This window comes from Harpia harpyja, chromosome 6 (assembly GCF_026419915.1).
Source record: "Harpia harpyja isolate bHarHar1 chromosome 6, bHarHar1 primary haplotype, whole genome shotgun sequence".
Taxonomy (NCBI): domain Eukaryota; kingdom Metazoa; phylum Chordata; class Aves; order Accipitriformes; family Accipitridae; genus Harpia; species Harpia harpyja.
The window spans coordinates 45,455,861-45,469,858 of NC_068945.1; the positions used below are offsets into that span (position 1 = coordinate 45,455,861).

The following is a 13,998-nucleotide window of genomic DNA, read 5'->3' on the forward strand; positions in this document are numbered from 1 at the left end:
AGATTTTACTAAATATAGTTGTAGCAGTCTACCCCCCCACCCCGTAAAATACCAACCAGATGTCATTTAATCAAACTGTAAAAAGGAAGGGATTTTTTTTCATTTTAGCAGTGAGAGATTAAAAGAGTTTGTGTCGTAGCTCTGTTTCTGGTCTCTTTCCCCACAGGGAAGAGGCTTAAATTCTTTTCTAATGTAATTTCCTGTGTCTTTGCAAAATACACAGATATGCAAAGAGAGGAAACACTGTGCATATTTTAAAATGCAGCATGTTAGGCAAGGTATACATCGTGAAGTAATTCAAAGGAAGCTCTAACTTGTCTCATTAGCCACCTCTAGATTAACAAATAAAATAAAATATATATAGAAAAAGTGAAGACAAATTACTGGCTACTAGGTGTAATGACAGACAGAAATAGAAGTCCTTCGTGAAAATGTAAGATCTCTGGAAAAAGCTTTAAAGACATACAATAAATATATGTAAATACTTCTTCCTTACAGGAAACAGTCTCATCTCATTGTAACTATCAGTTTTAAGAGAAGTTTGAAATAAGATTTTCATATAAGAATGGCTTCCATTTATTTTGTTTAATGTGTCAAAATGTATTTTAATTATAAATCATTGGAAATAAATTACTTTTACATTTTTTAGAGTTTTTCCTATTAATTTACTATTCTACAGAAGTGAACAACCAACCACACAAAATGCAGATAGCTGCACATTTCATAAAAGTAGTCTGATTTATTCAATAAAATGTGGGACTGACTGGGTATCCATAAAATACTGTTTTTTTAATCACTGAATGACATTCTTATACTATGTACATTATTTCACCCCAAACATGCATGCTGGTTTTGACTTCCTTTATAAGTACCTGTAAAATATTTCTAATGTGACAGAGTTGTTACTAAGTGGCAGCTGTAAACTATATGACAGGTGTTGTATGTATACAGATGTCTAGAAGATAAAATACAGCTAGGCTTATTCACTCGGGGAACTCCATTGATCTAATAAACATAAAAATTAATATGCCAAGCATTCTACCCAGAATATCTATTGTTATTTGCAGTAAGATGAGCCCTATTATCACTCAGACTCTACAGTTGTTAATCTTTAACATAATCGTGGTAGAGAGAATGATTTTAGTAGCGGTTTTCTCAAAACTGATATTCTTCCATAAAAAAAAAACCAAGTAACACATCCATGATGTATTTGGTTTGTATCAAGTAGAAAGCAGAAGGGGCTCAAACTTGCTCACACAAACAAACTACAGGCAGGCTTGAAAATTCTGTGATCCGTTTCCCCATGCGACACCACCGAATGGTGCCAGATCACTGAGAATAGACCCAGTCCCAGTTTTCTGGCAAAACATGTGTTTTAAAGCCCAGCGAGATAACTTAATTAAGATGGATGCAGTAAAAATTAGACTCTCCATACATTATCTGTGATGTGCTTACATGCGCTGAAACAAAGCTAAGAAATTGGGGGGAATTAATTTTGCTACTCAAATTTGTGAATGAAAACAATATAATATGTTTTCCTGACTAGTTTTGATATGTTAAACTCTCAGTAGAAATGTTTAATTTGGTGATTGTGAAATGATACTATGGTACTTGCTCCTCTGTCAACATACCTTGTTCAGAAAAAACACGGCTGCTATTGTATTAGAAAAAGATGTATTCTTATTTTGAATTGTCACAGTATTTTTAATAAAAATCACATCCGGTACATTTTTAGAGTCCTCCTAGAGGTACTTGTGGATAGGATTCCTGTCCACTATTGGCCTTATACCCACTAGTTTTCAGCAGTTAGTATAGGCTGAAGCTGCATAAACATAAATCTGCTGGGCTTCATAAGAAGAAAAGTATTTCCCCATTGCTTCTTTTGGAGCCTGTTAAAATGCACAGCACTGCAAATGCCTCTCAGGGGCGGAATCCAAGGCCACGCATTTTGACAACCATGAGCGTGTTATAGAGGCAGGGATGTATCTGCTGTGACTTACGGGAATCTATGGCAAACTCAAAAGCATCAGCGATTAGATAATGGTCCTGAGATTACACAGCTTTTAAGTAATAATATTTAAAAAAAAATCCTGCTAACTTGTTCTAGGAAAAAGTCACTTTCCCGCTAGTTAACAGTAGCGCTGAAAGGACAATGCGACTCTTGCAGATGTTAATTATATGGTATTAGTGCCATATTCTTTGCCGTCATCTATGCAAGAATGAAGCAGTAAGTATTATATATTTTTTCACATCAGCACGTACCAGCAGCCAACCACTTTAACAAAAATATGTTTGCCTCCCTGTTTCCCCCCCTCCCCCTTCTTCTTATTCATAGCTCATCCAGCTCCTGTAAGGGCATGCATTACTCCGTTTTCCTGAGATACTTCTTTTAAAGTAAAAAATAAGAGAAAAGGAAAGGCTAGGGTTGACTCTGTGAGACCCCTGTATTTATTCACACTTATTGTGCATGACTGTAGACTGGTAAATCATATTAGCAGCCTGTCTCCCCATCAAGCTGCTACTTGCTTTCCAGCCCTGGGAAGGTTCAACAAATCAACAGGAGCACGGAAAACAGAACATCAGTCTAATCTAGTGTTTAAGGTGAAGTTTTCAAACCCAATCTAAGAAGATCTTTAGAGCAAGCAACAAGCTGAAGGGCTCAGAAGGTGGTATTGACAATGAAAGAGTGTTGAAATATTGAGAAGCGCAGCACTTGTGCATTTTTAATAACAAGAGGGTCAACAAGGACACAGCTCCCTCAGTGCCAATAGTTGCCACACCAGGGCTATAAACGCTCTCAGTTCATCAGATTTCTTAAACAGTTCATCAGCTTTCTTAAACACCCTAAACCCCCTCAGTGGACCTTTAGTCTTAAATTAACAAACCAAAGCAATGAAAGAGGGTGCAGCTTGAATGGCCAGCATTGATCCCCAACGGGGCTCGGCGCGGCTACAGGCACTGAAAAACTCGCTCCATTGTCGGGAGGAATTGACAAACCTCCTCGCCTAAATAGTCCAGCTGAGGTAGGCTGGAGGCACGCAGCTGTAAAGGGCTCCCCTTGCCCCGCTCCCAGCGCTCACAATGCGCCAGGCATGAGCTCTTTGTCAGGCCCAGACTCTGCAATTTTCTAACAAGGATTAAAGTTGTTTCTCGGCAGGCCCAGTGAAAAGCGATTTAGCAACATACCGTGCTTTCTTCAGGCAAGTTAAAGAGAAGTAGTTAAGGAATTTCATTATTCTGTTGACCGGTGGAAATACAAAACAAATATATTAAATATTCACCATCTTTCTGGGTGCCTGAGCTATAACATTCGCAGAATGGTTCAATTAAATATAACACTTATCGGCTGAAAGCAAGCACTTCAGATTTATTTCTGAAGTTTTATAAAAAGGTGCAGCTGTTTGCCACCTGGAAGGAGGCTCAATACATACTAATACACAATGCTTTAGTCCTTCTAGGGCTGGTATCCCTAACGCCTGAGACACAAGACCCCGTCGAGTTTCTGTATCTTGCCCGCTCTTGATAAATGGGCATTGTCAAAACGCCTTTTCTGCTGAATATGGCAGAGGGAACAGCTTTTCTAGGAACTGCGTGTTATCTTCCTCCCAAAGCCTTTATCGCGCTATTGATCAGGAATCGAGTCGCTCAGAAGACAACGGGATGTTTTTACTTCCTCCAGCTCTACCTCTCCTGCTAGGAACAATAACAAAAAGTATGCTTCTCACCGAAGAGATTGTACATCAAAGGCAGCGTAAGCTAAAATGCGTAAGAAATGCTACGAGCATGTTAAATATTAAGTGCTAAACTGCCTAGTTTTTATTAAAAGGAAACGCTATTACATTGTTCCAGGATTTTGGTAGCTAGCATTAGTAGTGTGCCATGGAACTTTTAGGACATTTAAAAAAATGTTAAATGACAAAAGAATAAATAAGTTCTTCCTTAAAAATGCAAACAGCACAAGTTAGAAAAAAGTTTCTGATTTAAGTTTCATAATTTGTTTCCCTCTTTGTAAAATACGACTAATCATACTGACCTCCTTTGTTGAATGTTAACGATAGTGAGGGAACTAAGTGTTATTTGTAGTGCCTTTGAAAATACTCTGAGGTTTGGAAATTATAGGTGTATTTTCAAGTTTAGGGGTAGACATCATCTATCTAAATGAGGATTTTTACCTGAGCAGAGAAGAGTTCATAGACTCTTCTGAAGGCTGGAAAGCCTTGGCAACTCTTAAAAAAACCCCACCTGAGGAAGGATTTTTTCAATGTGTGGGCCACCACGATATATCAGAAGGTCACCTGCATCTTGTAAATACACACAGGAACACCGAAGTAAGACATCAAGTCAGAAGAAGTAATTAACATTCAAAATATCTTTATATTTTTTTCAGAAATGAAAAGTATTTAGTTGCACACTAAAAGCAACAATGAAGTAACTTTGCATAAGATGCTTATCCTTTTCCCTCAGGTTTAGGTAGCGTTTTGATTAAGAAAGCCTGAGAAACCTTTGAAGGTTGAGGCAACTGTAGGTAGACATAGACAAAAAAAAAAGTGTGTATCAGCATCTAGAAATTTTGTTTGCACCCTCTTCATGCCCTATCAATTCTGGTTCCTGACAAAGGCGATTTATGAACTGGTCAAAATACCCATTTCTTCTGCTGGAGGGAGACCAGAACTTGTTGACTAGTGATGTAGTGCCTTCCCACCACTCCCTGCTGTATCTTCACTCCCCTGGGAGGAACAAATTATCTCCCCAGCGACTTTTCTTTTCTAGATGCACTCGTCATAGATGTGAACTAGTCTGTGAGGCACTTCCAGTTGCATTTCCAATGAGAATAACTGTGCCAGTGACCAGGAAAATGAAGGAACAGAAGCTGGGGAAGCCTCAGAGAAGGGAAAGCTCTCATGCAAGAGCCTTCCCATCCCACTATCAGCTCCATGTAGCTTCATGGTGACAGCCACTGCCCTTCTGTGACAGGTCATCCAACCCCACAAGAATGTGGTTTCTCATTATACATAGCTTCATAGTGCCACAACATAAAATGCTGAGCTAGGTTTGACTCTGAGCACTCAAGTTTACAGTGACATCCCTGAAAAAATATTCTCACCAAAATTCAGAATTTTGCCTTTGTGGGAAGCCCATGCAAAGGTGGTATTTTGTGTGTCTCAATGTTACTGTTCTGAATCAACAGAGAATTTTATGTTATTAAGATGTGCTTCTACGTTAGAGACAATAAGATTCAGCTGGCCTAAGTGGTCATTTAGTTGGCCTCTGACTGTAGAACTAAAGATTACACCATCTCTAGATACGATAAAATTTTCTAGTACGCTTGTAGCCTGGATGTATTCTTACAGCTACCCTAATGCTTCTGGCTGTTTGTTTTTTGGCAAGATAGTAATCTTTCTGTTTAGAACATCAAAGAAGTTTACATAATTTCTCTGAAAAATGAAAAAAAAAATCCCCCTTTTGATTCAAAGCACTGCTATGATGAGGAAAAAAATTTAAGCAGCATAAATTTCATAGCCAAACGAATATAGAGGGAAACAGCTGACACTACAACTGTGCTGAGAGTTGGAATTGTATCTCCACTTCATGGGCACTGATCAAGCTCTACTTACCGACATGTTCACTTCCTGTATATTTACTGTATCAGGACACATTACTTTTATTGTTATTTACAATGTATAAAATACAATCAATACAAATATAAAACTGAAAGGATGTTTTAACATACTTCAGCTTTCATCCAATAATAGTATATATCCATGAATATGCAGACATCGGACCTGGAAAGTTTGGGGGCTTAATGTGAATTTTCTTCAATGTTCACAAAGTTCAAGGATAATAGTATTGGTTTTGGGGGTCACCATGCTGCCACAATTTTTTTCCTTTTGCATTTTTTTTCCCCTAGAACTTTTCATTTAAAAAACTGAAAGAAATGAAGATTAAACTAAGCACAAGTGGAAAATCCATGGCGTTAGCCTTGTTGGCACCGTGGTGTTAGTGGACAGTACAAATGAAGCCTTCCCCCTACACCAAAAATCAGATGTTTAAAAGCCCTTCATCTGGAAAATGCAAATGATTAAATCAATATTAAGTATCATATGAAAAAACTGTATTTACGTCTGCTCCCCATTTTGCTTCAGTTCCTTCCCCCATTTTCATTCAAGGACCTGTCCAAAAGCCCCCCTATTGCTGTATCACTCATTTCTGCTATAATGCTCCCAAGCCCTGTGCTCCCTCACACGATCCTGCTCTGCACAGAACCCCAGACACACACCTCTTCCACCCCACCAGTGTCTTAATGCTTCTGAAGCTTGGCATCACTTACCAAGGCATCTTTCTGGAAACGTCTAAGGCTTTTATTCAGCTTCCGTGTTTTGATTCCTCCTCTAGGCCTGAAATGCTAAGCCAAGTTTTGAACTTTGGCTTGGGAATGTGCAAAAAAGTTCACAGCCTAAATTACAGCTACATGTACCAGGAAAGGAAAAGTGAGAAAGAAACCACATACTACCGTCTGCTTCAACACTCATACTTCTTGTGACAAAGCAATCAGGACCAAGATTTCTTTAGCTTGGTCATTTCAAATTACAAACTCTGTTTGGGTACAAACTGCATCTTTCTCCCCCCCCCTTTTTTTTTCCTTTCTTTTTATATGCATGTGATTGCAGCAGATTTATTAACTCGCCTCTTGCACCCTTGCTTGGCCAGGGAAGAAAGGTTTTCTTCCTTCCAGTGGGACTCTTCCTTTGGTTTCCTTCTGCCTTTTTTGTGCCATTACTCCAATGAACCTCTCAGGGAGCTCAAAAACCATTTTGTTTTTCTGAAGAATGACTAATTGATGAAACAAACACTTTAGTCTCTAGTCAGTCTCTTCCCTGCCTATTTGAATGAAGGATTCCCACTGTCACTCCGAAAGCAATTGGGAGAAAAGGGAAAGGAGCTCAACAGAAAGGAGAACCCAAACTCTGACAGAAAGACCCCGTTCAGCAGGACTCATGACAACAAACAAGTGAACAGTTGCTGGATAAGATATTCTGGCGATACAAGGAAAGAAATTAGGCAGGCTAGTTTTCAGAATCAGTCATGAGAAAAAAAGAGAGAACGGAGCTCACTTAAAAGCATCTTTGAAACTTCTAGGCAAAAAGGATATTGTTCTGAAATAACAAAGAACATCTAACATATGAAAAGCTTATCTTTTAGGACGAAAGTCAATTTTTCATATTTTAGGCTTATAATTAGAAGCTGGCTAGTTGCTAAGGAACTGCTGTCAATTCACAAATAAATATGCATTTTTAATACAAAATATACAGTACTCATCTCTCCCTGCATTGTATATTGGCTGCTAAACAGCAATTTACAATATTTATGCTACTTTATAATGCCTGTGACCTTCGCTGTTTTCTGCCTTCTTCACATATGGTAGATGTGCTTGGAAACTGGAAGTCTGCAAAATTAGACATGCATAACTTCCTTCCGTATCTGGACATATGTAGTGTTGCTGTTCTGATTTTAAACACTAGGTACCAACACAACGCTCATGAATGCAAAAGACTAACAGCACAAACAGTTTCTCTACTTCACCCTGGATATGCAGTGCATCTGTGAACAGTACCTCCATAGGTTATTCTGATGCTAAAACTCTGGAGCAAACACTGTCAGTCTTGCTATACTGTCTGTTGTGTTGCAATTTGGGTATACCTGCAAACATCCTCCAAGGCACAGAACGAGGAACACCACTTCAGTGACCTTGAAATGAAAGCCAGCTTGGATCCTCAAAATAAACAAATGAACATAATGCAAAATGACCAAGTTGTTACTCGTTATAGCACTAGCCTCTTGCTATCAGGCTCTAGTTTTAAAAAACCCTACGAATGCGCTTAGCTGCACAAATGCTAAGCAGTCTTCCTAAGTGCACGCATAACCTGAGTAAGGTGCAGGTTCCCTCTGCCAGTAAGGTATGTAACTGGGACACCTACTTCTGCTTTTGCCCAGTCATCCGGGACTCCTCGGGGAGTCCCTGGAGTGAGGCATCACCAAAAGGACCACAGGAAGAGACCTCCTGTGAGCTGCAGCTCTCCCTTAAGGTGGGTATATTCTTCGTCTCTGCACCATGTACCAAAAGTGAGGTGGACCGAAGTTGGGCCAAAGTCTCGGTTGTAGCTTTTACCTCCACGTTAGTAGTTCTTGTCCTAGAGTCTTCTATTTAGACTGCCTGCTCCATGTGGAATGAGGTCAAGTACATATTTTAATTTAAGTATTTAAAACAACCTGGGTTCCTCTGGGTGAGTATTTACAGGCAGCTCATTTCTTTCCACCTCAGCAGTCTGGACTCATCATCCGTTTACCCTGCATGTTATTGTAGTGGCATATGACAAGGCTGGATGCAGCTGTGAAGTTGATCGGGAGTTGCACGGTGGTGGAGCGGCTCCTCTCCTACACCGCATCGATTGGGCACCACACTGAGCAGCGGTAATGTGGTACAGAGAGAGGTCCAGCCTCCTGCCTCCCTCTTGCTTCTCTCCTCCCCTCCTCTCTTTGGAGAAAGTGTCCTTGGATTGGCCAGGTGCCTGGTTTGCTCCTTTCCATCACTGACCCTACTGCCTGTGTGCACTCTTTCAGCTATGCAGATTTTACAGCTGTGTTGCTGGTTTTTTTTGAGCTGGTTTTTCTGTTCATTATACGTACTGTTTTTCTTGCACACTGTAAACACTTTTAGTACAGTGTAAGTACTAAGGATAGTCAATGCCATGTAAATTAAGAAAATATATGATGAAACACTTTAAAATTATTTAAAGGAAATCATCTCTATATAATTCAACACTTTTGCCCATTTACATCAGCACTAAAGCTTCAGTTCCCCGTGATCAAACAGGTTAAGAAGCTCTTTCCACTGATGAATCACTGACTTTGTCAGAGCACTCTGCAGCATCCTCACCTGGTACTGTTTTGATTTACAGCACAGCAACCTCTTTCTGTTACTCCAGATTCATTATAGTAAAACTAGATTATTCTTAGGCTTTCTGGCACTATTTTTCTTGTAATATGATCAACGATGTGGCTGTGTGTCTATTTGCGAACACTGACACAGAGTTTTGCTTGATTTTCCTTTTTAAACTAAGCTTGACCCAAATGACATACAAGTATAAATATCAAACCCACAAGTAAGGTTTGAGAAGCCACAAGGTTCTCCTGCTGTTTATACGTGTGTGAATTACAGTACATCAGGAAATCAATATTCCCTAGATGGTGCTTGTGCCTGGCACTTCATGGTGAACAAACATTAGGTAAGACAATATAAATGGTACAATCCTTATTGATTTCTCTTGACTGTGTAGAATGTGAAAGCTGCAGCCACATTTAACACTTACTGACAGACTCATCTAAGTTTCAGTGCTATTTTATATTTTTATAGTTGTCCACGCTCAATTGATTCCATTAAGTTGCTAGACACATTTCAAGCCATCTAGATAAGAAAAAAAAACAACGCAGTGCCTGGAATGAGATGCTGCTACTTTGTGCCTAGCAGGATAAAAAGGTTAAAGGACTAAATTGTGCCTAGATGTTGGAAAGAGTTCTCTTTTATTTGATAGAATTGTTATTGTTTTTAGTGAATGGATACTGTGAGTGATGGATAGATGCATTTAACTAAGTTAAATAAATGAATGAACAGCATAGACCAGAAACATCTATGGGGAAACTGTACTGGAAGCTCCCAATGTTATAGCCCCTCCCCAAACAAACAAAAAACCCCACTCATAGTTCCACACCTGACTGATAAAATGCCCTCAGAAAAAAAGTCAGATGGGCTTTAAAATCTTGAGTTTGGGATTTTTTTGCATCTTTTTTTTCCTCTCTGACTTATGATGCACAGCAATTTATACACCGCCCCCCCAATTGAGTTTCTCACACAAGTCAGGGAAATTAGGGGGTAGGACAGCATAAGAAATTCTGAGTATCAGGATATGAGATTTAGTGCCCTGAAAAATAACTCTCTATTTCCCTTTTATACCCAAAAAGCTCTTTTAGAAAGATATCAGAATATCTATTTCATAGTTTCTTACTCCCCCCGCTGGGAAGATTTAAATAATATGATTGAATTAGTGTGAAAAACGTGTCAGACGTCCATTCCGTGAATACCAAATGCAGACTGGACTATGGGATACATAATGTCTTGAGAAAACCCTATCTATATCTATTTGGGCTGTTTGGTACCCAACAAGATGGACATTCAGAAATTAAAAATGGCATAAAAAATGAAGAAGTGGGAAAATGTATCATATCAGAAACATATCAAAACCAGCTACTGTGTTATGGTTTTCTCTAGAGAAAACTCTCTCAGCTACAGTGTAAAACAGCTTACAAGTGCTGAATGTTCTGATCCTGAAGCAGCAAACTCTGAAGCACATGCTTTGCTTTAAGTGTGTTGTGGTCCTATTGATTTCAACAGTACTGAGCTTTGCTGGATTCATAGCAGCATAATCAGCACCCTCCAAGAGTGGGCACTCCTTTCTCAGCATATTCCATTTAAAAAAAAAAAAATCAAAGAAAACTTACACACTATATGAAATCAGACAGAGGTTACATTTTTCAGCTTTCAAATGAACTGTTCTTCTTTTATAGAGATTTCTATCTCCAAAAATTAGGTGAATCTACTTGAAAACATCAGGAATAATTTCATGAACTCAGAAAAGTCTTTGAACAGTAAATTTGCAAGATGTTGCTTCCATCTTGCAGAAGAGTTTCACATATGTGAGCATGTTAATATATTCACTTTTTCAGTCCACATTTGGTGACACTGCCTACAGTTTTCTCTGAAATTCTTTCTTTTACCAAAAAAGACAAGACAAACTGCTTTAAAATTACAAGAATGTCTTTAGATCAAGAGAAAACTGCAGAGTGGTTCTCATATCAAGCGCTTTCTATTTTAGCCTATAAAATATTAGACATAATTAAAGGTGAGTTAAGACTTTGGTGAAAATCTAAAGAGCATCAGCAAATCTGAGTACTGCTCAGCTTTTCAATTGCTTTTCTACTTCTCAGTTCTTTTAAATGGTTTTCTATGGCAGGAACATTTTTCTTAATTAGTCACAGCTAATTAGTGTTCTGGCATAGACAAGTAATCAGAAATGTCAGAGCTGCAAGGCTACATCTCCCTAATCCTTTGATAATAATTTAGCCTCCTGGGAGGGCCTCAAGCTGCGGTAAGTAGTGGCTGACAATAAGGCAAAATTAGGTGGGCAGCAGACCATTAGGATAGAAAAATAAAAAGCACTACCAAATCCTGCTGAGCACCATCAGGCAACTAACTACACTGCCAGATGAGGTGCCTGTTTAAGCCTGTGTTGTTAATTAGCTGATTCTACCAGACCTGCCACATATGTCCAGGTGCATCATGCAAAGATGTGTATTTCTGGGTTTGCGCCAAAGGACAATTTTGCACTGTGATCAAATTTCAAGAATCTGAGAAAGAAGCCCACATATTTCTTGAAGATTATTCTGAGTTATCAAAGAAATAAGAAGATCAACAAGCTACAATCCATTTTTGTGGAGTCTCTTTTAAGTAATTAGGCACGGTCCTCTCATGTTTCTCAGAGGTTAATACATACACAGCTTTTAATTCAAACGTGGCCTTTAACCAGTCCTACCTAGTCTCAACTTGCTGAAATTGCCTTGGCATATAATCTAGATCAAAAAGTAGACCTTTTGTCAAATCACACACTTGCAAATAATTACATAACAATGAAAGTGAAGATTACTTATTAAAATTAAGATGACAGGAAGTAATTTGAGAATGAGAAAAAAATCACAATTGACGTTTTCTAGAAAAATGTTGTTGAATACTTAATACTACGGTAACGGTGCTTTTGAGGTAGACACGGACAGCACAAGGAGTTGGCACTACGGAAAACTCACATCTAAAATAAGTGTTCCTCTCAGCTGTGTAACACCAGCTGAAGATTAACTCACTTGCCAGGGAGAAGCATTTGCACATTTTTAACTTGTTTTTTGTAAAAGGTCAGAAAACTTATAGAAAAGATGCAACTGAATAAAGCATTTGCTAAAAATGTACTTGCAGATATGATGGCAAACAGAAATTAATCAGATGAGTACTTTGTATCTCCATTTAGGCATGGAACAAAGTATATGACACAGTAATCTTTGGAGAATAATTACTACCTCAAATAACCTCAAGTACATCATTGAACTTAAATTGTCCATCCGTGCTACTAATGGAAAAGGAAAGTAATGGTTGTGATATGGGAACACTACTAGCATTTAATTAACATTCCAAATATAAGCATTTTTTTGACAGAAAAAGAATATCACATTACATCTGAACTTTTGAAATAGAAAAGCCAAAAGCAGCTACGTAAATCTGGACTGCTTAAGCATTTATACTACACATAAAGACGTTCAGTCTTTCTGCACTCCAAAGAAAGTTGTAGGAGTTCCCCGCCATTACCACCTCTTACACTGCGTGTTGAATTGTTACCCTGCACGAGGCCACAACTCCAAGGACATTCTCCAACATGAGCAGTCCCCATGAAGTCAACAGGACTACTCAGTCACACCACACCAGTTTAAACCCAGAAGAAATGGGCAATCGGGGCCAAAGTCAACATCTGCTAACAGGTACCCTCTTGTACAAGATAACCAAGGGACCTGTTTGCCAATGCTGACCTTTCCAGGATGTGCACTCTGACTATTTTATGTGTTTATGGTACACTTGTGCAAAGGTTTCCCAGAAATTAAAGTCTAAAAAAATTGGAAAGCCCTTAAGTTGTATCAACAGCTAACCATTGGTGTGTTAAAACTGCTCCCTTAAACCATTCTTTATTTCTCAAAGCAGCAATCAATTACTGCATAAAGATTTCATTGCATATATAGTCTTAATAAAATTGTAATCACACATCTGTTTATACTATAAGTTTTTCACAACAGACCCAACACAAATATAACCTATAAGATAATGCTCTTAATGGCAAATAAACCAAGAACGGTTATGAAGAAAAAATGTTTGAAATGAATTTTTTCTGTGTTTAGACAAGAATATCCATACTTCATGTGCAATTAAGAGGTACAAGAAAGTGAGAATCTGCCAAAGTGGCACTTCAGAACTATACAGAAAGTAAGTATGGCATTGATGTTTTAAACAGTGTTTTATGCAAAATGACTTATCTTTTTTAAGCTGGTTTGTTAACAAAATCCAATTTTGTTTTAAAGGAAACAGATTTATAAGTCTAATGTAATTTAAAGTGCTCAGGAATTCAGGACTTATTAGTCCCATTTTAAAAATTCTGGTAGAAACATGAATCTAAGTCTAGTCAGTGATGATAACCTGGCATGTTTATGGGCACAGCACTGCATTTACAAAGGTTAATGGTAAAACTCCCATTGATTTTGATAGTGTAGAACTAGACTCCACGGGAATTTCATAGTTGGATATTTTTTACATCTGTTAATTTTGTGATCAGATACACAGCACTGTTCTTTGATAGGCTGCACAAATGTTCTTACGTCATCCATCAAGCAGATTATCTTTATAAATAAGAGGGGCCTTGGTAATAATTACTAGTATTTTAGATTTATTCTATGTTTGTGTAATTCTATTCTAAATACTTCATTTTTCCATTCACCAACTGCTACTTTTACAGCCTTTTCTGAAAATAAGTATTTTTCAAACACTGGTTTAAAAAAAAAAAAAAAGAAATTAAAGTACAACTTTGTTTCTAAAACATTTACTAAACTTTATTTTAAAAAATGAGTTCTTGGTTTAAGTGAATAAACTTTAAAAAAGTTTCCGTGGGTGATGATTTTAATCATAATTAAAAATTGTAATCGTTAAACAAACACTGTACTGCCTGTCTTCATGATTTAGTTGTTATACACTGAATCTACCTGAGTGACTGCAGCATTAAAGGTAGAAAAGTTTGCTTTATCTGAGTTTGTTAGAGAAACCTGTCCCAGTGTAAGTTCATTGTCTTAGTTTAGTTCAGC

The 13,998-nt window shown here is 38.0% G+C and overlaps 2 protein-coding genes across 10 annotated transcripts in view; both read right to left on the minus strand.

Moving 5' to 3' along the window:
- The window catches only part of AASS (aminoadipate-semialdehyde synthase), a 512,915-nt gene that overhangs the window by 80,865 nt on the left and 418,052 nt on the right, over positions 1–13,998 (minus strand). The gene's annotated exons all lie outside the window — the stretch shown is intronic.
- Positions 1–13,998, minus strand: part of CADPS2 (calcium dependent secretion activator 2) — a 333,579-nt gene that overhangs the window by 5,281 nt on the left and 314,300 nt on the right. The gene's annotated exons all lie outside the window — the stretch shown is intronic.